This window comes from Callithrix jacchus, chromosome 10 (genome assembly GCF_049354715.1).
Source record: "Callithrix jacchus isolate 240 chromosome 10, calJac240_pri, whole genome shotgun sequence".
Classification (NCBI taxonomy): domain Eukaryota; kingdom Metazoa; phylum Chordata; class Mammalia; order Primates; family Cebidae; genus Callithrix; species Callithrix jacchus.
Genome location: NC_133511.1, coordinates 49,756,473 through 49,783,764, shown reverse-complemented (window position 1 = coordinate 49,783,764; position 27,292 = coordinate 49,756,473). Strand labels below are relative to the sequence as shown.

Sequence of the window (27,292 nt, the reverse complement as noted above, 5' to 3'; positions counted from 1 at the left end):
AAATATACATATATAAATAAATATATGTGTATATACACATATTTATACACATGTATAAATATATATACATACATGTACATAGGTTAATTTAATAGTTAAATGTGTTTAACATTTAAATATATGTATATACATGTATACATAGGTTAGTTTACTTATGTGACAAACCTGCACAAATATATATACATCTTTATTGACATACATGTATCTTTATATTATGTATACATATATTTATATGCTTTATATGTGCATACATACATATATTTATACATATATGTAAGTAAATGTATATGTATATTTTTATTATATATTCCCTAATATATATTTTAAACATGTATTTATATATTATGTATTTTATCTAAATAATTGTATATTTTATATATAATAATTACATACTTTTAACATTTATTCTTAAGCAACTATAGATTCACATGTAGTTATAAGAATAATACAGTGAAATCTTATTCACTCTTTACCTAGTTTTCCCCAACAGTACATCTTCCAGCACTTCCAAAACAGTCAAGATACGGAATATTCCCATCCCTCCCAGGATCCTTCTATAATTCTGTTCTATAGCTGCTTTAAAAAAATTACCACAACTTAATGGCTTAAAATACAAATTACTATCCGACGGTTCTAGTAGTCCGTTATCTGAGATGGGTCTCATTGGGCTAAAATAAAAGTGTTAGTGAGGTTGTGTATTATTCTGGCACCTCTAGAGAAGAATCCATATTCTTAATTTTTCTAGCTTCTCCAAGCTGCCTGCATTCCTTAGCTCTTGGGCACCTCCCATATTCAAAGCCAGCCGTGTCCTGTAGAATCTTTCTCACACTCTATCGCTGTGACGCTGCTTGTTCAGCATTCGTCTTCCACACTCTTTAAAAGCCCCTCGTGACTACATTGGACCCACTCAGACGATACCAGATCATCTGTTTCATTTAAGGTCAGTTAATTAGCAACTTTAATTTTATTTGCAATATTAATTATTCCTTACGAAGTAACATAATATATTCACAATTTTAGAAGATTAGAACGTGGATATCTTGGTGGAGAGTTGGGGGAGGCATTACTCTGCCTTCACGCCTATTGCCCTATGATAGCCGCACCCCTTCCTTATATCCTCTATACTCACTTGTTCTCATTTCTAACCTTTGGAAAACAGTAATCTTGTATTTAATTCTATAACTTTGTCATTTCAAGAATGTAATATAAATGGAATGGTACAGTAGGTAAACTTTGGGATTGGCTTTTTCACCCAGTGTAATTCTCAAGATATTCATTCAAGTTGTTTGGTATACAAATAATTCATGTCTTTATATTGTAAGTAGTATTTTGTGACACAAGTGTACCACAGTGTTTTAACCATTCACTTCAGAAAGGAAATCTAGTTGTTTCTCATTTTTGACTATTTCAAATAAAGCTGCAGTGAACATGAATATATAGGTTTTTATGTGAACAAAAATGTTAATTTCTCTGAGATAAATGCCTAGTAGAACAATTACTGGGCTGTATGTTAGATCTATGTTTTAGTTAGCATAAGAAAAACTCAAACCATTTATCCAGAGTTTTAATCCCAGCAGCACCTAATGAGTGATGTGTATTGTTGCCAACATTTGGTGTTGTCACTATTTTTAACTCAGCCATTTTGATATGTACGTGATGATATCTCACTGTCATTTTCATTTGTACTCTCTGGCTCAGGGTACTAAACATCTGTTTATGTGCTTATTTGTTATGTGTATATCATCTTTGGTGAAATAACTGTCCACAACTTTGAACATTTTCTAACTGGATTTATTATTATAACTAATATTATTAATGTTTACTCTTGAGATTTGAGAGTCCTTTATAAATTCTATAAAATAGTTCATTGTAAGACGTAGTGTGCAAATATTTTCTCCCAATCTGTGGCTTTTTGAATCCTCTTTACAAGGTCTTTTTTCAGTATCCAAGTCTTTCTGTTTTATTTGATCAGTCTAGTGTATTTGATTCTTTTTCTTTGATTGATCATACATTTGGTGTCAAGTTTAGAACTCTTCGCCTAGTTCTAGATTCTGAAGAGTTTTGTCTATATTTTTTAAAATTATAGCTTTTCAATTTACATGTAAATCTGAGTTTCAGTGAGAGTTAATTTTTGTATGAGATGGGAAACTTAGGTTGAGTTCTTCTCCCCGCTCCCTGCCCACACCTCCAAAGGATATCTAATTGCTTCAACACTACTGGCTGAAAAGGCTATTCTTTCTCCATTGAATTGCTTCTGCAGCTTTATCCAAGACTAGTTTTGGGCAATTTTTGTGGTTCCTTTTCTAGGTTCGTTATTTTGTTCCATTGATTACTGTTTCTGTTCTTCCACCAATAACATACAGTCTTAATTCATCAAATTTATATCGGTATAGTTGTGCATAGTATTTATTATTCTTTCAAATTCTTCAGCATTTGTAGTGATAGCCCCTGTTTCATGTCTGATATCAGTAGTTTGTATCTTCTATCTTCTTTTCTTTGTCAGTCTTAGTGGAATTTTGTAAATTTTATTGATTTTTTTTCAAAAAAACAATCTCTGTGTTTCATTGATTTTCTATTAAAATTTTCTCTGTTTTTAATTTCATTGGTTTCTGCCTTTACACTTATTATTTTCTTATTTCTGCTGCTTTGTGTTTTTTCTCTTCTCTTTTTCTAGATTCTAGGTAAATATCATAATTAGAAAATTAATAATATCCTAAAATTAAACACCCATATTATCAGCCTCTTTAAGTTGCAATGAACGTAAGTTTATTCCTCTTACAAGATAGCCTTGTTCCACTGACGGATGGTACAAATTTGGACATCACAACTCAACTTATGAAAACTCAAAAGGGCTTTGCTAGTTCCAGAGCTCCCCATGGGGTTAGCCAAGGCTGTCATTGCCCCTGAATTGAAACTAACTCTTTGTTGTGTCCAGTCCTGTTTCTTCTTTCCCTTCTAGTATTCTTGTCCCCAAGGACTGCCCATAATAAAAATCCTTCATGACAAACTCAATATCAGTGTTTCTTCTTGGTGAAACTTACCTTCCATGGATTTTGATCATTGATACCTTTTAACTAGAGTGGCTAGTTTGATTTTTACTTTTTAATACTGACATATGTTGAATTCTTTTTACTACTTTAGTTTTAACTTCTAATTTATTCATTTTTTCCATTTTTGTTTTGTCTTATTTTGCCATCTTTTGTATGATAAATTTTTTTTCTTATTCTTGGGCAGACAGGCAGCCTTTTTATAATTTTTTACCTATTTACAATGTTAAATTTATATAATCACATTATTTTTCTATTTAATTGTTAGTTATACTAGATGTTTCATTTTGTATAATTAAAAATTCTAAAGGTATTTAAATTTCTTTACTTTTATGCAATTTGTTATATGGAAATGAGTACATTTTTACTCTGATCTCTACATTACTAAAAATTATCCAGTATTTTAACTTTCTCATTAAATCTTAAAAAATTATTATTATTATTATTTTATTCAGGCAGTATTTATTTATATTTACTCATACATTTATCAGTTTTTGTTGTTGTTTCTTAGCAATAATTTAGCTTCTAAGAATGTCTGACTTTGGTCCTCATCCTTTTGGATGAATACGTTTATTAGACAATTTCCTTAGTGACAATTGGTTGATTATAAACACTCAGCTCTTTACTACTTGAAGATGTCTTTATTTTATGCAACTTCCTAAAAGTTAGCTTTGCTGTTATACAATTTTAAGTTTTTATTTATTTTTAAGTTAATTATTATTTAAAATAATAATTTTAAATGTTATACATTTACTTTTAGTACCATGAAAATATTATTTCTCTCTTTTTAGTTTTCATTGTTACCTTTGAGAATTTAGCTAGTTAAATTATCTTTTTTATGTTTTTAAGTCCTTAACTGTTTTTTTTTTGTTATGCTACAGTTTAATGCACAAACATAAAAACACATACACACACACATACATACACTCTATCAATTATAGACTTGAATTTGTTAGGTTATTTGATTTTCATTATTAATGCTTTATGATTTCCAGCAAACTATCACCCTTTACTTTTTAAATTATCGTGTATCTTCCTCTCTCTTTTATTCCAGTTGGATCTCTAATTGAATATATATAGAGCCTTTGTACTCTTTTCCCCATGTCTCCTACTTCTACTTTTATTTTGGAACAATTTTAAACACTTCATTTTTCTGTGATATATCCTAAGAAATTTATTATGCTACATTTTGTAGATAAATATTTCATCCTTCACAGAAATCAAATTGGTTTTTAAACTGTCCAAATCATTTTAAATTTTATTTGTTTACTTTATTTTACTTTGGAAATTATTTTTGAATCTTCTCAGTCATTTTAGTACTTTCTTGGGTCATATTTATGTCTTTTATTACTTTTACATTTATCTAGACATGTTAAACTGTATTAGTCAAGGTTCTCTAGAGGGACAGAACTAATAGGATATATGTATATATAGAGGGGAGTTTATTAAGGAGTATTGACTCACATGATCACAGGGTGAGGTCCCACAATGGGCCATTTGCAAGCTGAGGAGCAAGGGAGCCAGTCTGAGTTCCAAAGGTGAAGATCTTGGTGTCCAACGTTTGAGGGCAGGAATCATCCAGCACAGAAGGAAGATGTAAGCTGAGAGGTTAAGTCAGTCTTGTCTTTTCAGGTTCTTCTGCCTACTTTTATTCTGTCAGTGCTAGCAGCTGATTGGATTGTGGTCATCCAGGTTGAGGGTGAGTCTACCATTCTCAGTCCACTGACTCAAACGTTAATCTGCTTTGGCAACTCCCTCACAGACACACCCAGGAATAATACTTTACATCTGCAATCTAATCAAGTTGACACTTAACGTTAACAATCACAAGTTCACCCCTTGTCAATTTGGAACCATATACATCTCCTGTAATCATACATAATATTCAAATAAAGATAATAATGTCATAATTACACTTAACTGAATACAACTATCCTTTGTACAACCAGAAGCACACCAATCCCCAACCCAAATGCTATTACATAAAGTTAATGGCACTTAAATGCTGATATGAAGTCAATAAATCTATGTCACATGATAAAGGTAAAAGGAAATAAAGTGACCTTTGGTTTTTAGTATAAGTATATACATGCTCAAATATGTTCTTCACTAAATGAGAAAACACTCATGAAAATAACAATCCTTATTTTTACAACTGGTCATGAGCTGCAACATTAAACTCAGAATCTTTTTTTGAGTCTAAATCAATAAATTCAGCCTGATCCAACTCTATGTTCCTTCCTTCTACCATTATCTCACACCCTTAGTATTCATCCCGCCCCTGTTCTCCACATTTCTGCTTATATAAATTAGAAAACACAAGCAGTTCTTTTGAAGTGTAGCATACCTTCTTGTGGGTCAGACTCTGAACCTTACCTCTAGTGGCCTGCCAGGACTTTATTTTAGTTATAGGTCTATAAGCAAACAGGGGGTGGATCTTGAAGAGAATCAAGATCATCTTGCCTGGCAACTGACTCAGGGGAGCCCATCACAGTTGTCTCAGGCAGTGCAGGGTTTATCTCCTCAGACAAATGTGGAAAGGCTGATGGCAGCATGTGTCAGGGAGGGGATGTTGCCATCACTGGGGTTGGGGAAGCTGTTTCTTCTGGCAAAAAAAAAAAAGTTTCATCAGAGTTTATAAGCTCAGTGTCTCCAGCTTTATCAGGGTCATCCCATTCACCCTTATGCTAACTTGCAGAGTCCTATTCTTTTCCAATCAATGCCCTCACTTTAACAGTAGATGCTTGGCAAGGCTGTGCATGCACCTTTCATTGAAGTCAGCCACTTGTGTGAGAAGAGCTTGTGTCTGGTTTTCCACAATTTTAGCTCTTTTTCTATAATATATAAGACTCTCACTCAGGGTAATCTTAGAAAATTTGAGGCTATCTGCAAGCTGAGAAGGAAGAAAGCCTGTCCAAATCCCAAAGCTGAAGAACTTGGAGTTCAATGTTCAAGGGCAGGAAACATCCAGGACAGAAGAAAGATGTAGGCTGAAAGGCTAAGCCAGTCTAGTCATTTCACTTTCTTCTGTCTGCTTTTATTCTGTCAGGGCAGGCAGCTGATTGGATTGTGCCCACTCAGATTGAGGGTGAGTCTGCCTTTCCCATTTTGGAACTCAAATGTTAATTTGCTTTGTTAACATCCTCACAGACACACCCAGGAACAATAATTTTCTTTTTTTTTTTTTTTTTCTTTCTTTTTTTTTTTTTTTTTTTAATTTTTTATTGGATTATAGGTTTTGGGGTACATGAGCAGAGCATGCAAGACAGTTGCGTAGGTACACACATGGCAGTGTGCTTTGCTTTTCTTCTCCCCTTCACCCACATTTTCATCCTTCAATCCAGTCAACACTCAATGTTAACCATCACAAAACATACCTGTTTTTATCTTTTATCTGATCATTTCAGCATCCAAAATATTCATGTCCCATATTCTGTGTCTGCTGATTCTATTTTTTACTTGTGGTACTCTTCTTCTTCATGTTTTGGATTGTGAGCTCATATTACTTTGAGGTATCTATGTCATTTTTGATAGATTGTTTTTTTACTTATTATTATTATTGCTTTGCTAGTCTATTAGAACAGTCATTTTAAAATAATTTGTCTTTTTAGGTGTTCTTTTACTCTTATAGGTATTGCAAATTTCAGGTAAGAACTTAAATGAGGACTAGTTTCATATCATAGCTTCCAATTGGAGCTTACTGCTTCTCATTATATCCAGCACCAAGGTTGAGAGAGCTTCAGCAGCTTGATGTGGGAGTATCTTACTGAATATCTGTTTGATATATAGTTTGAAAATATGTAACAAATTATAGTCAGAAGAGACAGAGAATGCTACAGAATTGTGGCAATCAACAACAATAATAACAACAAAAAGTTCTTATTCCAGTGAGTTGAAATTCTGCTGACACAATTAGATAGTGGAAGTTAGAAAAGCTAAGATTACTAAGGAAAGCTAAATGTTTGACCCTTGCTAAATGTTTGACCCTTGCAAGAAGGCTATCAATGCTTGAAAGATACTCAGAAAAAGGAATCTATAAATAACTTCTATCTGATAAATGTACAACTTTCCTCTGGTGAGGAAACATAGTTTCTGTGGTTCACCCAAGGAGATAGAACAATTTTCTATTTCAAAGAAATCTTTCTCTGATTCCTCTAAATTTCAAAATGTTTTATATAGGTCACATAGGTTTTAAAGAATTTAACTTTTGTACTTTACAAAGACATTCAAAGACATCAAAGCAATTGCATACCTAATTTGTAACACTTTACTTCAAATGTATGGACATGGATTTAGAAAGGAAGAAAAGAGGAAAATAATCATTTTATGTCTGAAATGTGTATATGAAGGGGAATTTATTAAGAAGTATTGACTCACATGATCACAAGGTAAGGTTTTCACAATAGTTCTTTTTGTAAGTAAAAAGAACTCTAACACTTGACATTATTGGTAATGACTTGATATATAATATCATAATTATAAATGTCTCCATGATCTTTTATCATCTGATTTTTACTGTAATGAGCCTTATAATGAGCTTCATTGACTTGCATGAGAAATAACTGTTTTCCCCAAATTTATAAAAGTACAGGGAAGCTTAATAAAACTTTAGGGTTATAAAGAGCTTTCAATATATTCAAAATTTTGTTAAAGTTCCATACACGTCATTTGCCTTATATCTTACTGAGCTGTTATATGCTTGGACTTTGAAAGATGTATCCACCTAACAAATTAGGTTAGCAGAATAAATAATTTTAAAATTATATTTTACATAAAAGCAAAACAAAAGAAACAAAAAACAGTGATTATTCCTTCCCAGTATCATACAAAGATAAATCTGTTAATGAAATGGTAGCCTCTTAACCTGCTGAGAGCTATTTTTCTCTGTGTTAAACTTCCTTTGATAAATTAAAAGATTTTCAATAAAATTAAAAACAAAGATGACCTTGTTTTTCAGCTAATTTTAGAGAAATTTTATCCTTGAATGATCTTTCATGCTCCAATTTAATGAGTAAAATATTTGGAGTTTATATGATAAGTTTAAATTTATAAATGTATGCAGAAATATCTACTACTATAAAAAGCTGAAAATCAAGAAAGGTTATTGCCAACCGGTTCTGGGTCTTTAAGAAATAAAATTCCTTTTAAGTATTTTCTATAAAAATATCCAGTCACCTCTGGGGCTTCTCAAAAATCTAGTTTGAGAAATACTAACTAAGATTTGTAAGCTTATTTAGTGCTAAAATGGGACTTTAAAATCACTTATTCAAGTCCTCTAGTATCAAGATATTCTAATATAGCCCATGTAAAGCAGTTATGCTATTCTGAGTTATTAAAATTAAAATTAAAACCAAGGCAATATAAGTACATGTATTACATTCCCACAAGAAGACTCCAATTGAGGTCAGAGTTTTTACTCTAACTGTGTCTACTCTGAATATTGATACAACTGTGTAAATGATTTCATAGTCATTATGAAACTGCATGTTCAGTTTGATTTCCATACTGTAGGACCATAGGAACAAGTAGGAGGAAGAAACAGAAGTCTGATGCATCTCTTCTTCATTGATATGGTTTGGTTGATCTCAGATAGAAAGTTACTTACCAACTTGCTATTGTTACATATGCATATTACAGACATTCAAATTCTCTGTCCCTCATTCAATATATTGTCCACAAAACTTTACAGCTGCTAGTTGGAACTTCATCACTTAATCTTTGAGAAGGTAAATCCTTTTTTTTTATTTTTAAGGCCCAAATTGTTTTATTTGTTTCCCTGCCAGCTTTCATGAGGCCATCAGTCATTCCCCACACAGATAACATTTCTTATGTACATTGACAGAATAAATTACATGGTTCTCATCCGGCAAATCAACATTACAGGGGAACATTATCTTTTGCAAAACGCTGCCTGGGCACATCATAAATCCTAACCAGGTTTATTACATCTGTCTTGTCATAGGTTCATTTTATTGAGAAGTCGGTTTTTTTTTCCAGATTAATAATCACATTAATAGATGAGATTCTTTTTAGAGGATTCTTTTCTTGGAGAAACCAAAGGAAGAATTTACAGCTGCAGAGCATGGCCACACTGGTGCCTGGTGCTGTGAGACTGTCCTTGTCATGCTGACAGTCTCCTCCAGGACTGGAAACTGGGAGCCCCTCACTTACTGGGGACTTTGGGCCAGCTCATGATCCCTTCTTTGCCTCTTATTTCAGAGCCTTTTCCCAAGAATATATCCAGAAGCTTCCAAGATGGTATGAAAGATGTATTGTGATATTAAACCAATCAAATGAATATTTAATGAGTAACTAGCACGTGTGCAACTGACAGACCAATGGAGGAAAAAACATGAAACCCATTTGGGACAAGAAGAGAATAATTCAGGACAGAATCCTCAGAGTTGGGCTCCCTTCCTGTCTGCCTACTCAAACACCCAAGGTGGGTGACCTGCTAGCTCTGAGATTCTTTCTCCTCTTTTTGTTGAGTGAGAAGATTGGTCTAGATTAGGGGCTGGAAAACTATGGCCCATGGGCCAAAACAAGCCCATCACCTGTTTAAGTAAACGAGGCTTTACTGGAACATAGCCTCTCCCATTTGTATATTGTCTATGGCTGATTTTGCATAAAGGCAGAGCTGAGTAGCTGCAACAGAGACCTTCTAGCCTATACAGCCTGAAATATTTACTCTCTGGCTCCCTACAGAAGAAGTTTGCTGGCCTTTGGTCTAAATAAACTTCAGGTGGACAATTTGCAGCCAAGTGGTGGGATCTGTGCCGAAGTGCTCATAACATTGATTTGAGTCCATTGTGCTAAATGCTTTCTTTCATTATCTTATTTAATTCTGGTTCTATTCTACATATGAGAAAACTGAAGCTTCAAGTGATCCAGGGACTCTTCTAAAATCACCAAGAGGCAGAGGAAGGTGGAGTCAAGCTAGGAACTCAGGCCTGTCCGGCCAAAATCTTTCTTACCTTTCCAGGAAATGGCCTGGTATCATGAAGAGGTTAACTAGTGGGGTGGGGAGACTTGTGGAAACTTCTCAGGGGACCTCAAATTTGGCACTTAAGATATAGAAGGGTGGAGAGAAAAGGGGAGGAACTCCCGGCAGTGAGAGCTCAGGAGAAGAGGAGGGGACTGCTATGCATTACAGGGCTGGGCCCTGGTGTATCGGTGAGAGAATGACTTCCACCTACAGCTGCCATAATGGGCATGGCCTCATTTAAGCCTTACAGATGAACTCCAAGGCGGGTACTTCTATAGTCTCCACTCAACAGATGGAGGAAAGCCCAGAGAGGTAGGTGCCAGCCCAAAGTCACACAGCAGGTGAGTAGTATTTCCTCTTCACTCATGTGGTTTTGGTAAACCCTTTTTAAAAGTGTAAGTGAGGGCGACTATGGAGAAATAGTCACAAATGAAATAAATCAAGATTAAATATATAAAGAAGTCTTTTAATATCTTCCTTTACCCTTATATAGCAAATATTTCTTTTTCACAGATGTTAAATTATTTGAATTTTGCTGCTATCTCTGCATTTGCCCTGCATTACTATTAGCTATTTGGTGTTTCTCTTTCCTGAAAGATAGTAAATTTTTTAAAAACGATGATTTTGTCTTATTAAGTGTTATATCCTCACCTTTTCTACAGTACAGATCATAAAAATATATACAAATAATTAATTTTACAGAAGCTCTTGTAAACATTAGTAGAGAAAAGATAATTTGCAAGATAATTTTCTACACATATAGGTCATAAAAGTTAAGACAAAAAAGATGCTACTTGTCCTCAAGATATTTAAAGTACATTAGCTTTCTCTTCTTTCACTAAGGTATGCTTTTGTCTCTACTAATAACATGTTTCATATGCAACTTTTAATTTATATATTTACATATCTGTTGCCATGTTTTATTCACAAGCCACAGAAATCCATATACTATGGCAAAAGAAGGCAGCATTGACTGTGAAGAACTTAAGAGACATCTCAAATTACTCAAGAAGAGAAGAGGGAAAATGCTAGGCTGTGTAAGAATCGAAGCTAAAGTGAGGTTCTGTATTCAAGACCACTCTATGATCTTTAGGTAAAATAGTTTCCAGAATTTAACTCCTATGTTCTGGAATTAATGTAGTTTAGTTTCAACTCTCATGTCTCATTTCCTTCTGTTATGCTACCAAATCACTTCTTTCCTCACAGATTCTATACCTCTAAAAATTTGTATTTCATGTCATTGGAATATTATAGGCTTTTCATATAACCATAGTCGATTCCTATATTATTTTAAGTTTTAGATGGACAGAAGTTGTCTTTTATCTAATAAATTATCTAAGTTAGAGCAAGAAAATAGATATGATTAGCCAAAAGTGTGCTTCAGAACCCACTTCGAGCATCTCCTTCTCTCTGAAGGTTTCTTCAATGCTGACTTCTTGTCCTTTGGCCTATGGAAAAGAAGAACTGCTCTGAGTTTCCACTTTGTATGCGTTCACCTATACACTACACTGAAGTGATTTTTTTATGTGACCATTTCTCCATTAAACAATAAGCTTCTTAATGACATTTACTTCTTTTTAATTTTTATGTTAAATATCAAGAAGTTTATAAAAGTAAGTGCTTAGTAAGTGTTTGTAAAGGAGGAGATGGATACCACAACTAAAGGCGTGGAGGTGGAGAATAGTAGAAATCAAACACCCCTTCAGGGATAAAGGAGTGTTTCAGATAAACTTTGGGAGCTAAACAAGTAGGAGGAGATGAAATTGAAGATGACCCCTCTAATGAGCAGAAAACATATAAAGGAAGGCATATTCTTGGGCATGCCTAAAACCTGATTCTTATGGCAAGCATATGGTTCTGAATTTTTCATTTATAGAGGTAGCCATTTTTGAAAAGATAAAACTCAATTAGGTAGAAATAGAAGACCTTTCATTTTTTTCCCACAATTAATTTCATAAACAGTCCTTTGAATAGCCCTTCCTTACTGTTGAATAGTCCTTCCCTACACTGACTATAGCTCACGTAGTGCTCATTGCTTTCTTGTCTCTTTTAATCGTAACAACAGTCTCATTTTCCTTATGGAAAGCCATTTATAGATATTAAAACTCTATTTCAACTCAAATCAAAACTTCAGTTTTAAGTCAATAGTGCCCACCCTCTTATGTAGGTAGTATCAAGGTGGTGTAAACCTAGTCATTGTTTTTTTAAATTTCTTCCTAAAACACACACACACACACACACACACACACGATACATGTGCAGAAAATGCAGATTTGTAACATAGGTATATATGTGCCATTGCGGTTTGCTGTACCTATTGACCTCTGAGTTTTCTACTCTCAACTCCCAGCCCCACAGGCCCTAGTATGTGTTGTTCTCCTCTCTGTGCCCATGTATTCTCAATGTTCAACTCCTACTTGTGAGTGACAACATGCAGTGTTTGGTTTTCTGTCCCTGAGTTAGTTTGCTGAGGATGATGGCTTCCAGCTTCATCCATGTCCCTGAAAAGGACATGATCTCCTTTCTTTTTAAGGCTGCATAGTATTCTGCCGTGTATATGCACCACATTTTCTTTATCCTTGATGAGCATTTGTGTTGGCTCTATGTCTTTGCTATTGTAAATTCTGCTGTAATAAATATATGTGTGCATGTGTCTTTGTAGTAGAATTAATATATTCTTTTGGGTACATACTCAGTAATGGGATTGCTGAATCAAATGGTATTTCTGATTTTAGATCCTTAAGGATTCCTCTAGATACATTTTCTTCTATATCCTTGAGGGATTGGCATACTATCTTCCACAACGATTGAACTAATTTACATTCCTACCAACAGTGTAAAAGCATTCCTATTTCTCCACAGCCTTTCCAACATCTATTGTTTTCTGACTTTTTAATAATTGCCATTCTGACAGGCATGAGGTGGGATCTCATTGTTGTTTTGATTTGCATTTCTTTGACGATCAGTGATGTTGAACTTTCTTTTGTATGTTTTTCTTGGCCATGTAAATGTCTTCTTTTGAGAAGTGTCTAGTATCCACATAGTAAAAATTCATGTGCCATTGTCAGGACAAATACTAGAATTTCCCACCAGCTTCTTCTTTCAAAATCCTTTAGGAAGAAAATAGATTCCAGCTTTTATGTTAATGTATGCCCCTCAGACTGCAGAGGACACATGTTGCGCTCACTTGGAAAAGCACTAAGTTCTGCTCTAGACACTTAATGAGGAACATTGTAAAAATTGGGTAAGTAGGCATCTAGGAAGGGAGTGTATTGCCTAACTCTTCTTTTTTTAAAGTAATTATGACCTCTCTTATGGATTTTCACTTGCTTTGAAGAGTCTTTCTCTACTTAGGAGATGGTGAAGAAAACTTACAAAGCACATTCCCCTAGGCTAACAATTCATTACTTCAATCAATAATTGTGCATTTCTAGTCTTTTGGTTTTGTAAGAAGGAAGAGACTGTCAAAGGACCATTAGCCACATCTCTGTGAGTTATGTGAGGATACGTGTTTCATTCCCTTTGTAGGAGTCCTTAGAGACAAATGTCTTCAGTAGAAATTCTAACAAGGTAACAATGCTATGCCACTGTTTGTTTCAAGAGACTTTTCTTTTGTAGCTAAATCAGAACTCAAATATCATCCTTTCTGCAACAGCTTCACATAATATCTATTTCAGGAAATAAACTGCCACAAAAATAAGAGTGCTTACAAGACATTGTGAAACCAAGTAGTGATCTGTATGAACCATGGAGTCAGAATTGATGTTAAGAGATGGAATGGTCAGTATGAGAAGGGGTAATGAGAGAACACTTCTGGAGGAGGCAGGGTTTGAACACTTGGTATCCATCTTTCCCTTCTTCCTCACTAACAAACTTTCACTTTTGTGGAAGAGAGCAATGAGCTGTGTTTTAAGCACAATGATAACAACAATAAAAAGTTACATTTCCTAGTTTCTCTGTCATGTGAGTGTGACCATTATGGCTCAGTAGGCCAAATTCAGTAATATTAATAATTATTATTATATCAATTTGTCATTGAAAGGCTCTTTGACATTATTAAATGTAAATAGCATTTTATTATTTGGATAATTAATTTTCAATTTATCAAATACAAGTAAGGTGCCAAAAAGTTCAATAAATATTAATTATAAGTGTTCATTTCTATGTACTTCTATCATTTCTATGAATATAAATTACCTATGGCATTGATTGTGCCTTATTAATTTATATAACATGTTAGGACTCAGTCATTATCAATTTTGCTATCAAAGCAATATTGATTGAGTAGCTACTTAATTTTGCATCTGGCACAATTTCTTGCTCTAGAGATAGCAATATAGTAGACAACTCATTAAAAACTTTCTACTTTCAGTAAGCCTATTGTAAGATGATAGATGCAATGATTAAGCAAAATATATAGCATATTAGATAATCTTATATTTATTGATTAATAAGGTAAAGGAGCTACAATCCTGATAAAGAATAGTTTTTTTAACATTGAATATATATTTTATTTTGGTATTGAATACCAAATGTCTAGTTTCCCAAATAATTAAGTAAATAAAATAAATGGACTTGAAATAATTAGAGAGGATGAGGCATTTTGAAAACTGGAAGCAAAATGTGTCCTATCACATAAAGTTAAAATATTTAAATTAGATATTAGAAGTAATATATTGAATTTCAGCCAAAAAAATGGAATATGTCAAGAAGGGGAGTCAGAGAAACATCAGAACACAAACATTGATAGTCCCAATGGATAAGACAGTCAGGCCTTACTATTCTGCGAAATAAACTGGATGACTCAAATTGTTCTTATGTTTATGATATTTACTTTCTTATGCACTTGGTGAAATTGTGGTCACCACAGAAACACTTTTGAATGATCAACCTAAAAGGTAAAATCAGAATTGTTGAGATCAGGAGAAAGGTGCAACTGTTTCACTTTTTCACAGGAATACCTCTGTAAAAAAATGTATTGCCATAAAAAATGAGAGAAAATGTATGGAGTAAAATATGTCTTTAATTTTATCTGAATTGGTTATGGACTTCACATCTTTTAGAAAAGAAGCAAAATCAGCAGTGGTATTAGGTTTGAACAGAAAGATGGTTTCTTCTAGTTTTTAGTAGAACAATGTCAAATAGGAGTAGGCGAAGATTTCTGCCTAATGATTTATTCTTTTCTCTGGGAGGTAGACAACTTTGTTGTCTACCAGAGAAAATATATAAGTTGTGTACCAGAGAAAGTACACAAAGTTGTGTACCAGAGAAAATATATAAGTAGGTCCCCTGGCTGATACAGAGATTTTGCTTTAACTTTGGCTCTTCCTTTTCTATAGGAGGCCAGGAAAATATGTGAAGCTAAAAACCTCTGCAAATGCTCTCATAACTTCCTAATATCCATCAGTTCCTACAATAGAGTCAGATAGTCCAAGGCATCTGATGAATTATCTGTGGCTCTCTTACTCTGTAAAACATTGTCCTGGACTCCTTGATATGACTTCTATTTTCTCAGCATCTCCAAAGATTTCCCATTTATATAGACATGCCTGCTGTCTCTTCCCCATACTCCCATCTCTATCTCTTTTTTCTCTCTCTCTCTCTCTGATACACACACACACACACACACACATACACACACACACACATACACACACAACCCAACATAATGATTTTTTTAATGTATATATATATTTAACTTATAGGCTCAGGGTGCACGTGCAGATTTGTTACATGGGTAAATTGCATGTTGTGGAGATTTGGTGTACAGATTATTTTGTCACCCAGATAATAAGCATAGTGTCCAATAGGTAGTTTTTCTATCCTCACCCTCCTCCCGACGTGTTGTTAGGCCCCAGTGTCTGTTGTTCCATTCTTTGCAGCAACGTGGATGGAATAGGAGGCCATTATCCTAAGAAAAACACAGGAACAGAAAAGCAAATACCACATATTCTTGCTTAGAAGTAGGGGCTGAACATCAAGTACATATGGACAGAAAGAATGATATTTACTTATCATTTCTATGTTGAAGAAATTGAGGGGAAATGGAAAGTGAAAGAGAAGGTTAATAGTTAACAAAAGAATGCCCCTATGCTGTATAGAAACAGATGTTATAGACTAATTAGAGTGGCCACATAGAATAATAACTTAGAGATAAGCATTGACATGATCAAGTTTTGGTCTTCCATTTTACTGGCTATGAGATTCTTTTGTTTTCAACTCTCTAAAGACTTTTCTTAAATTTCCAAAATGTATAAAGGAGTTATATATATATATAACTCTACTTTCTACAGGAGATATATAGATATATATGTGTGTGTGTGTGTGTATATGTGTATGTGTACATATATACATAATTATTTAGGTTTACAATATATTTACAGTATATTTAGTGTGATTAAACCTCTATCTGCAAAATAATAATTATTCTACTTTGTAATTACAGATACAGATAGAGATAGAGTCTAGGAAATGGCACAAAACAATTTTTTTTTGCTGTTCCTGTTTAATAATCTCAGAAATTTATCTGTTTCTTTTTCTTGTCACCCTTTCTTTTCTCCATTTTTTCTATTTTTTTTTCCTGTCTTTTATTACCTTTATTCTCTCCCTGAATCCTGCATCTTGCCTGGAGAAGCAGCATAAGACTTCATAGTTCTGTGTCTCACTCCTACAACTTTTCTGTAAACAGATGCAAATCTTAGAAGCCATTTTAGTTTCTTTAGCACCTTCAGGGAAAAATATCTATAAGACATAACTAAGCAAAAATAACAAAGAAAAAATCATTCCTTTGCAGACTTTGAACAAACCACTGCATTATTTTCTTTGTACTAGTATGCCTTTAAAATGTATTTCTCTTCTTAATGCTTTTTCCCTTGATTTGTTACTTCAGAAGGAAGGTATAAAGAAAGTATGGGGTAAGGGAAAAAGGAAATCCAGTGTTTGCATAATATATATTATTTATGATCAGATGTTAGATAGAATCTTAACACAAAATTCATAATTAAGGTGCAGAAAGCACCACCAGGGACTAGACTGAAGCTCCTGTGGTACTAAGGTGTTTAGGACAATGGATGCAGAAAGAATTGGGAAAAGAGCATCTCTGTTATACCCTCGAAAGCTGGAAAGGATCCTTTGAATATGAGTGCCTCTTCTACTTCTCTGCAGCATAAGGTTGAATAAAAACTGAAAGATGAATTTTTCAGGGGACATGAAGGGCTGAAATACCTGAGGGTAGTTGGCAAAGAGAATGACCTAGCTGTGCAAGGGTGGTGTCCTTGTGAGAGAAGATCCTACTGGCAGGAGTAAAACAAAACAGTTCATTACACTTTATATAATGTGCTCCACTCAAAGAAAGCATTGCTAATCTTGAGGGAGATATTTCTTACAATTATCTTTATGTGATGGTGAACAAATCTATTAACTACAGTTCTCTATTGGGTGAAACACCTTTCTCTACTTCAATTATGTCCATGGTCCTATTCCATGTGAAACGTAATATCAATGCACTTAAGAGGATGGACTTGGATATCAGAAAAATTCGAGCTCGAATCTTCATGACTTCCTAGCTGAACATCAATGGACAACCTGCCTGAGCTTCAATTTTATTACTTGTGAAATGGAGATGCAGACAATTATTTGAAAAATTAATCAGATATATGTAAAAACAATAGGGCAGTGCATAGGAAGACAGGTTTGTATATAACGGTATTTTTAAATTTGTAATATAATGGTGAGTTTTAGTCAAGAGAACTAATATGATTCAGTTGATGAAAAAGAACTTCAGAGTCTTTCCTTCTATAGAAGAGGCTAAACTGTAGGTTTTGGCACTCCGTCTTCCTTTAATTCTCTCTGAAATTACAAATGAATAACCATACTGATGTCTTCAAAACTTCTATGCAGCTTCTGGCACGATTAAAATGTAATGAGAGCTTTTAATGAATGGGCATATCACAGCTTGTTCTTGTTTGGCTGTGAGAAATTAAAAGGTGGGCTGCTGTTTTTCTGTAGATCAAGGCTTTCATGTTTAATGTGTTAAAATATCTAAGCATGGACAGAGGATTGTGGAAAAACTGCTGCTTCCCACTGATCAGCACATTTTCTCTGCAGTTACAGGGCAGTGATTCACATGGACTATTCTGTGTATGGCCCTAATTTTCTTGCACTGATGTGGTGGATGGGATAGGAAGATGTAATAGTTACATAATCTGCTTAAGCCAGAAGAGAGAAGAGCTATAACATTCTAGTCTAATGCAAGATAATGAACCCTGACCTAGTTATCAGGAAGCCCAGGGTGTTCATTCATACTGTTTATGTGGACACAACTAAGTGGCTTAAATTCTAACCCTAATTTTTCTCAACCATAAATTGTGTTTGTGTGCCCTATATGTATCTGTATGGGTGAGGAAGAAGATAAAGAAATTTCCAAGTTTACCTCAAGGAATTATGGTTAGTGTTCAATGAGACATTTGTTAAGCAAAGCTGGTGTAAGTTACCTTACAAATGTGGAAGCTTATTTTAGTATCATTGCCCTACTTCGGACACAGAAAAGCCACATATCCAGCAACATCTGTCCTAAATCCTGTCATTTCACTGTCTCATATTTCTCTTGACAGTAATTGCACATGAAGCTCTGTGAAAATAGAATAATGCTGTATAAATTATTTGTATCAAATAATAATTGGAAGAAGTACTCCTTTTGTTACAATTCAGAGGTTAGCCTCTGAATCAAAGTTAGATTTGAGAACTGTTTGAGGGGGGAAGAGATGTTATAAGGCAAAAAAGGGATGGCTTAAAAGTGGAAAATCTTTTGAAGGAAAAGGGAATGTCAAGAAAACATAATATTCTAGATTATCATATTTACTTCTATTTAACCTTGAAATTAAGAGCTTATTTTTTAAGACAAAGAACATGCTAAATTTGTTTTCATTCATCTATTCTATAAATATGAATTAATCTTCCACTGTGTTCAAGGTACTGTGTTAACTTCTAGAGATACAAGTGTGAGTTAGACAAGTAGACTGCCAGGAAGAAGTTCACAATCTCATTAAAAGACAAATGCTTTGACGAGGATAAGCAGAGGTTGCCAGAAGAACGCATAGAAGACATCTTATATCAGAAAAGGCTTCCTAGAAAATGTTGACATGCAGGTTGAGGCCTGAGAATGGGACAAATATTAACTTGTTGAAGAAGTACCATTGAAGAGGTAGTACCACTGAATACAGAGAACGTGGCATGTAAAGGGTAATGAAAGTTCTTCATTTAGCTTCCTCTTCCTTCATATTATTGCTAAAATTTTACTAATTGCATGCTGAAATTCATAGCATGAAAATTATTCTTTACTAGACCAACCACCTTTGCTAGACAGTCTGGTTAATTTCTGAAAGTACCTGTTTCATAAGACTAAGAAATGACAGCATTTTCTATAGTTTTTGGGCACCTCCAAAGGGTAGAAAATGGGTGTGCTGGGCATTAACAGTTGATGTGCAGGCATAACAAAATATGCAGTATTTAGAGTAATAAGTGAAATATTAATGTGGAGAAGTAATCAGGGGACATTCCATAAAATGATTTGAATGCTAGGGCAAAGAATTTGAATTTCATCCCCAAAATTGGATAACCATGTAAATGTTTTAAGCAAATAAATGATATAATCATAATGGTGTTTTAGAAATGTCACTCTAGCTCTGGATGTGTTATTTAAATATTTCTGATCACATATCTCTATTAATACATTATTTTGACCACAGTCCCTGCATTTATAGTATGTTTGTATGTAGGTATGATTAAATTACATTTGTTTTACTCTATTTTGTAATCTAGATGATAAAGAGCCCACAAGGAGTAAGAAGGATACTCACATGGATGTTTCCTTGATGTGTTTCTACTTACTTCATTAATCCAACAGTGGCTCTGAGGAAAAACACTTTTTAAGCTATCTGTTCAATTTAGATTAATCTTTTTTGGGAGGATAAAACCAGGTAATGCAATCTTTATAACAACTTAATAGAACACATGTATACTGTATTGTTTGCAATGCAACCAAAGGGACGTAAGAACATGGACACTGGGTTTCACGGTGACCCTCTATGCTGTTGTACATCTAATCCTCTCTGCAGGGTATTTGTTTAATGGGAAACCTGGTAAACAAAGTGAGAGAACCAGGGTCTGTGTCAGTATGGATATAAAATAGTGATAACTAATGTAAATTTTCTTCTGTGTTTATAAAACTTTAAGTCAAATGGGTAATATTTTCATACACTTGTGGATCCTCTTGGGCATTAAACTTGAAGGTACCTATTCATTTAAAGGTCCAGTGGTGTAAAAAATAGATCATATTTGATAAATCAGAAGCAGGAAGATCATTGACGACTGTGCTGGTACAACCCTGGTGAAAGATAGATGATGATATTTAGGACTGCTCTTTGGACATAGGGTTAAAAAAAACATATACAGCTACAGCAGATTTTTTAAAATGCAGACTCTGTTAGGGCTTGTGTTTGTAGATATGGGAACACTTTAGGCAGAAGTTTGAGGGTCAGACCAGGTCAAAACTGAAGACATTGAACCGAATCTGCCATCATCAGCCTGTGACAAAATAGCAAAATAGGGCCCTTGCCTCTGATAGCACTCCATCCACATCCCAGCATTGTGTACTCTTTTTTTTTTTTTCAAAGTAATTGTTGTGCCCTATCCTTTCTGGACCTTTGTAATCAAATAGCCTAGGGCTTCCTCCAGTGGGACCCACTTGGACTTTCCAGCCCAACTAAGATAATTTTTCAAGCAAGTAAAATATCACAAGGCCCAGTCCTTGACACAGAAAACCACTGGAGTTCTTACTCTGAAGCTGTAGGTCACAGACTTGGATTTCTTGAATCATATTCATTTCTTTACTTACACTTTCATGACTCAGAATGTCCACTTTTCTCAGGAAACACGTGTTCATCACAGCAGATACCATATGAAGACAATGCCTTGACTCAGAAGAAGTTATTTCTGAATAGGAAAGTAAGAACAATCAGAGGAAAGGTTAGGAAGCATTAGGTGTGTGTGTGTGGGGGGGGTGGCTTCAGAAGTAGCATTCAAATCTGTGTGTATGAAAAATATTTTAAAAGTTGGTGATATTTTTAAAGTCAAAACTTGAAAGTATCCCCTCTGGATTATTCTTTAACTACTTATTTTTTTTGAAATGAGAGAACCAATAATATGGTAGGGTAAAATCTAAAATTATCAGTCATAAAAAGGCAAATGCATATTTTACTTATGTAATTTGTTATTGAAGATGAAATAACTAGTAATATTGATATTTTATATCTAGGGACAAATTAATCATGCTGAGGTTGTGATACATGAAGCACTAAAAGTGCTTAAGTAAGGCACAATGATTTACAAAGAGAAAATAAAGAAAACTAAAGATGAGTAATTAGCATACGTGTTATATTACCTTATCCTAAAATAGTTACAAAATAGTTGTTACAAGTAAACCAAAAACTCAAAATTGATTCATGGATTAAAATTAATTATACATTAAATATACAGCAACCTAAAATCAATCTAGAGTACCTCATCCCCACAATTGGACAGGAGATTATTTCTAGACCTCATCTGTCACTTATTTATACTCCCATATAGTGAAGTCATCTAACGTGTACATTTCTTTATTTTTTAAAAATAAGTTTACTTGACTAGAAAATTTTCAAAATTGCTTTTAACTCTAACAATTTTGTATTCTTTTGCTCTCTGACCAATTTAGAATCTCTTCAGTGTTCTTATTGCTTAAATAGTGTTAAAATAGTGAAAACATCCCAGCCATGTTAGCTATGTTTTATTATTAAAGTAATTAAAAATGTTCAGTTTTCAAGTGCTGGAATTTCACTTGCCACTAACTCTTCACAGCGTTTTTTATTGACGTAGGCACTCCATCTGGAACTTATTCCAGTCTAGACTCCTCCCTGCCACATCTGCTCATGTGCTTAAATTAAAATTAAAGACCTTGCCCTTAGTTAAAATTTTTGTTTTATTTGTCATCAATTTTTTTAAGTCCCAGTTTAATGGCATGGAATATTTGAACATATTTTGGAGGAACCATGTTTCTAAATCAATTTAGACAGAAAGATGCTTAATGTCATACACTTCATGGTCCCTTTTTCTGAGTTACAGAGTTCAAAAATTTATTAATGTTTTTGCTGTGTGGAGTACAATGCCATTAAAAATATTTTTCAGTTCAGACTATTCAGTTGGGTGAAGTCACTCTTTTCTATCCGTGTTATATTTACAAATAACTAAATCAATTTCATATTAAGTGATAAATAGGCTATGTTCCAATATATTCTATTCTCAAGTGATGCTTACAGATGCTACAGGGAACTACTATGGTGTTAAGAAAATAGGAGATCTATATTTAAATCTGGGCTTAAATCAGGAGGTTGGTTTACTCCCCCCCGAAAAAAACTAAAAAACCCTCTTTTTATATTTGTAAAGGTGATAATTCCAATAACAAATATTAAGGCTAACAAACATTGAACACATAAAAATACAGATTCCAAAAAGTGAGTGTAGCTGGTTGGTGAATTATATTCATAGAACCCTCTGATTAATGAGGCAGAAAACTACAGCTCATAACAAAGAAAAAACCTATTGCTGTTCAGCAAAATAATTCTGATGCTGAGAAGATTGTAGGGGATTCAAGCAACATTGGTCCCGTCAGAATGGGTCCCTTTTTAGACTTCTTAGAGCTTGTTCTTTTAAGCATCCTGGTTCAAGTACCATTAGGAAAAAAAGAACTGAAAACTTTGAAGCTGAATAAAAACACCTAACTGCATAAAATGGCTATGGTAGATGATATATTAAAATACTATGGTATATACAATGCTTTTCTTGTGATTTCCAACAATGTATCTGTGTTGTCTTTAAAAAGTGTTGAATTAAAGAGTGATCTAGGTATGTTACATAAAACATTTGTGAAGAGCTGAGTCTACCCAATTATTAGAATAAAGATTCTTTTTTTACAGTAAGCAAAGTCTGGAAAGCCACCAGCATTCATCCCGACACCTACCTGATATGGTTTGCTCTGTGTCCCCAAACAAATCTCATCTTGTAGCTCCCATAATTCCCATTTGTTATGAGGTATCTGGTGGGGATTACTGAATAATGGGGATGGATCTTTCCCATGCTGTTCTCCTATTAGTGAATAGGTCTTATGAAATCTGATGGTTTTAAAAATGGGAGTTTTCCTGAACCAGCCTTTCTCTCTTTCTACCATATAAGAAACACTTTTGCCTTCCACCATAATTGTGTGGCCTCCCCAGCCAAGTGGAAATCTGAGTCCAATATACTTCTTTTTTTGTGTAAATTGCCCAGCCTTGGGTATGTCTTTATCAGCAGCCTAAAAGCAGATTAATACAATAAATTGGTACCAGGAGAGTGGGGTGTTGCTGGAAGCCTGAAAATGTGGCAGTGACTTTGGAACTAGGTAACAGGCAGAGGTTGGAACAGTTTGGAGGTCTCAGAAGAAGACAGTAAAATATGGGAAAGTTTGGAATTCCTGAAGATTTGTTGAATAGCTTTGCCCAAAATGCTAATAGTGATACGAACAATAAAGTTCAGGCTGAGGTGGTCTTCGATGGAGATGAGGAACTTGTTGGGAACTGGAGCAAAGGTGACTCTTGTTATGTTTCAGTGAAGAAACTGGGTGGCATTTTGCCCCTGCCCTAGAGATTTGTGGAACTTTGAACTTGAGTGAGATGATTTAGGATATCTGGTAGAATAAATTTCTAAGCAGCAAAGAATTCAAGGGGAGACTTGGGTGCTATTAAAAACACTCAGTTTTATAAGGGAAGCAGAGCATAAAAGTTCAAAAAATTTGCAGCCTGACAATGTGATAGAAAAGAAAATACAATGTTCTGAGGAGAAATTCAAGCTGGCTGCAGGGATTTGCATAAGTAATGAGGAGCTGAATGTTAATCGCCAATACAATGGGTAAAATGTCTCCAGGGCCTGTCAGTGGTCTGCACAGCCACCCCTCACATCAAAGGCCTGGAGGCCTAGGAGGAAAAAGTGGTTTCCTGGGCTAGGCCCAGGGACTCTGTGCTGTTTGAAGCCTAGGGACTTGGTGCCCTACATCACAGCCACTCTAACCATCACTGAGAGGGGCCAATGTAGAGCTTGGGCCATGGCTTTAGTGGGTGCAAACCTCAAGTCTTGGCAGCTTCCACATGGTATTGAGTCTGAAAGTGCATAGAAGTTAAGAATTGGGGTTTGGGAACCTTCACATATATTTCAGAGGATGTATGAAAATACCTGGATGTCCAGGCAGAAGTCTGCTGCAGGGGTCAGGGTTTCATAGACAACCTCTGCTAGGGCAGTGCAGAAAGGATATGGGAGGTCAGAGCCCCTGCACAAAGTCCCTACTAGGGCACCACCTAGTGCAGCTGTGAGAAGAGGACCACCATCCTCCAGACCTCAAAATGGTAGATCCACTGACAGCTTACACCATGCACCTGGAAAAGCCACAGACACTAATGCCAGCCTGTGAAAACAGACAGGATGAAGGCTGTACCCTGCAAAGCCACAGAGGCAGAGCTGCTCAAGATAATGAGAACCTACCTTTTGCATCTGGGTGACCTGGATGTGAGACATGGAGTCAAGGGGGATCATTTTAGGGCATTAAGATTTGACTGCCTTGCTGGATTTTAGACTTGCATGGGGCCTGTAACCCCTTTGTTTTGGCCAATTTATCCCATTTGGAATGGCTGTATTTACCCAATGCCTATACCCCCATTGCCTAGGAAGTAACTAACTTACTTTTGATTTTATAGGCTCATGGGAAGAAGTGACTTGCCTTGTCTGGGATGGGAGTTTGAACTGTGGATTTTTGAGTTAATGCTGAAATTAGTTAAGACTTTGGGGTACTGTTGGAAAGGTGTGATTGGTTTTGAAATGTTTAGATATGAGATTGGGATGGGGCAGGGGTGGAATGGTATGGTTTGACTCTGTATCTCCACACAAATCTCATCCCATAATTCCCACATGTGTGTGAAGGACCCAGTGGGAGATGATTGAATTATGGGAGTGGGTCTTTCCCATGCTGTTCTCATGATAGGGATTGGGTCTCAGAAGACATGATGGTTTTAAAAAATTGGAGTTTCTCTGCACCAGCTCCTATCTCTTGCCACCACCATGTAAGAAGTGCATTTTGCCTTCCACTATGATTGTGAAGCCTGGCCAGCCACATGGAACTGTGAGTTCAATAAAATTCTTTTGTAAATTGCCCAGTCTTGCTTGGGTATGTCTTTATCAGCATTGAAAACAGACTAATATACCCCCTACTCATCATTACCACATATATTTGGCTAATATAATTCTGATTGTGATTGTGTTCTACATGTAAATCCTATTTTTGTAACTTGTAAATGCTTCTAATTTATTATGTGTTAACTGTGAAATAGAAGTACTCTTTCCTTGGTTTATATTCAGGTGGTATTGGATGAAAATACCTTGAACTTTATTACTATCAGGAAAGTGTCCAATGCTACTTATTATTTCAACTGTGAAAATACACATTTCTGATATTTGAAATCTATTTAAATGCTAGTATTGACTATGTCATTGGCCAAATGGGCTATCAGTCAAGAAATTCACATTTGGACCACAAGTAGAATCAATTTCAAAGAACTGATGAAATAAGAAATCAGTAATGCTGTCCTCAAAAGTTAATAGGCTAAATTAAAACTGGGAGAAAATGAACCCACAGCAATTCTACATGATGTCTTTTCATTTACAGCTGTTATGAACAAGTTTCTCATTATGAAATATTGCCTACAGCAAATTAAACATATTGGCTTTAAAGTATTTGAAAATAGATAAGAATCAGATGCCCATTCAGTGAATTACACCCTGGATGTCTAACTGGGCATCAAAAGGCCAATAGAATAGGGATAGAAGGCAACAAAGGAAAAGATACATTTTAAAGGCTTGGCAATGACACTTTTCAGAAGGCAACAAACAGATAGGAGGAAGGTTATCAAAGGAGAAATACTAAGCTGTCAATTGAATAGACACCAGTTGCTTAATAAAATTATGAGAAATGGCAATTGATAGTCTTGGAGGATAAAGTGAAAATCAGGTATTCTCTCCATTGTGATTCTAACCTGTACTTCAAGGTTGTGTTGGAAGAAGTTAGAAATTTGTGTTTGGAAAAGGGCAGATCTGGTTTCAAATCCCAACCGTAGTATTAACTGCATAATTTATTCAAATTATCTCTCTGGCTTCCATTTTTTTTAATGCAAAATGAGGATAATCATTTTTACTTCTTATAATTGAGGTAAGGATGTGACATCATATATATGTAAATATTTCTTACAACATATGGAATGTGGTATGCACACATACCTTCTTCCCATGTAAGGAAGAAGCATCTCTCTAGACTGTTTTCTATCTCAGTGATTTACATCGTCATGAATTAAATATCACACTGGAATAAATATCAGAAAACTGAATATCCTATATTAGCTTCACCAGTATCTAGCAAATAACATATCTGGCATGATGTATTTTTTGTTTGTACAGTTGTGTTACAAAAAGAACATGAACAGCTACTGTTTGTAGTCAAGAAACAAAAAAACTTATGGCAAGATAGTAGTATCTGTTGAATTAACTGAATTTGTCAAGTAAAAATGGAAAAACACATAGTTCACAAAAATTAGTAAAAGAATCAATAAATAGCTTGTGGAGGCTACGTTGAGTCAATTCCACAAAGTTCATGTAGCATATACTATGAATAAGATGGTTTACATATGATGCAAAAATGAATTCAATTTTTTTTACCTTCAAGGAACTTAATATCTGCTAAGGAAGAAAAGAATTGCACATAGATGCATGTATTACATGGTCAAGTAGAATACAACGTATATTAAAGGTAGGAAGTGAAGCTCTGGGAAAATGTGTTACTGTGACAGACTGATTAGTATCCATGTCTGTTACTAATCATTACTGATTTATATTCACGTATGTTTAGTTTATCAATAAAGTTTACCAAATGCCTTCTTTGTGCAAATAAAACCACATGTTCTCACTCATAGGCAGGTGTTAAACAATGAGAACACATGGACACAGGGAGGGGAGCACTACACACTGGGGTCTGTTGGGGAGAAAAAGGGTAGCGACAGCATGGGGTGGGGAGTTGCTGAGAGACAGCATGGGGAGAAATGCCAGATATAGGTGAAGAGGAGAAAGGCAGCAAATCACACTGCCACATGTGTATCTA

General features: G+C 34.8%; 1 long non-coding RNA gene across 3 annotated transcripts in view; it reads left to right on the top strand.

Annotated features, from left to right (window-relative positions):
• The first annotated feature begins 869 nt into the window (after positions 1-869).
• Positions 870-27,292, top strand: part of LOC118145761 (uncharacterized) — a 42,918-nt gene continuing 16,495 nt past the window's right edge. The window contains exons 1-3 of one of the 3 annotated variants that reach the window (XR_013522875.1): positions 870-940; positions 9,267-10,344; positions 10,964-26,944. This is a non-coding gene — a long non-coding RNA (uncharacterized LOC118145761). Of the gene's footprint in view, positions 941-9,266; positions 26,945-27,292 lie in introns of all 3 variants that reach the window. The other 2 variants (XR_013522874.1, XR_013522873.1) reach the window with 2 other exon arrangements.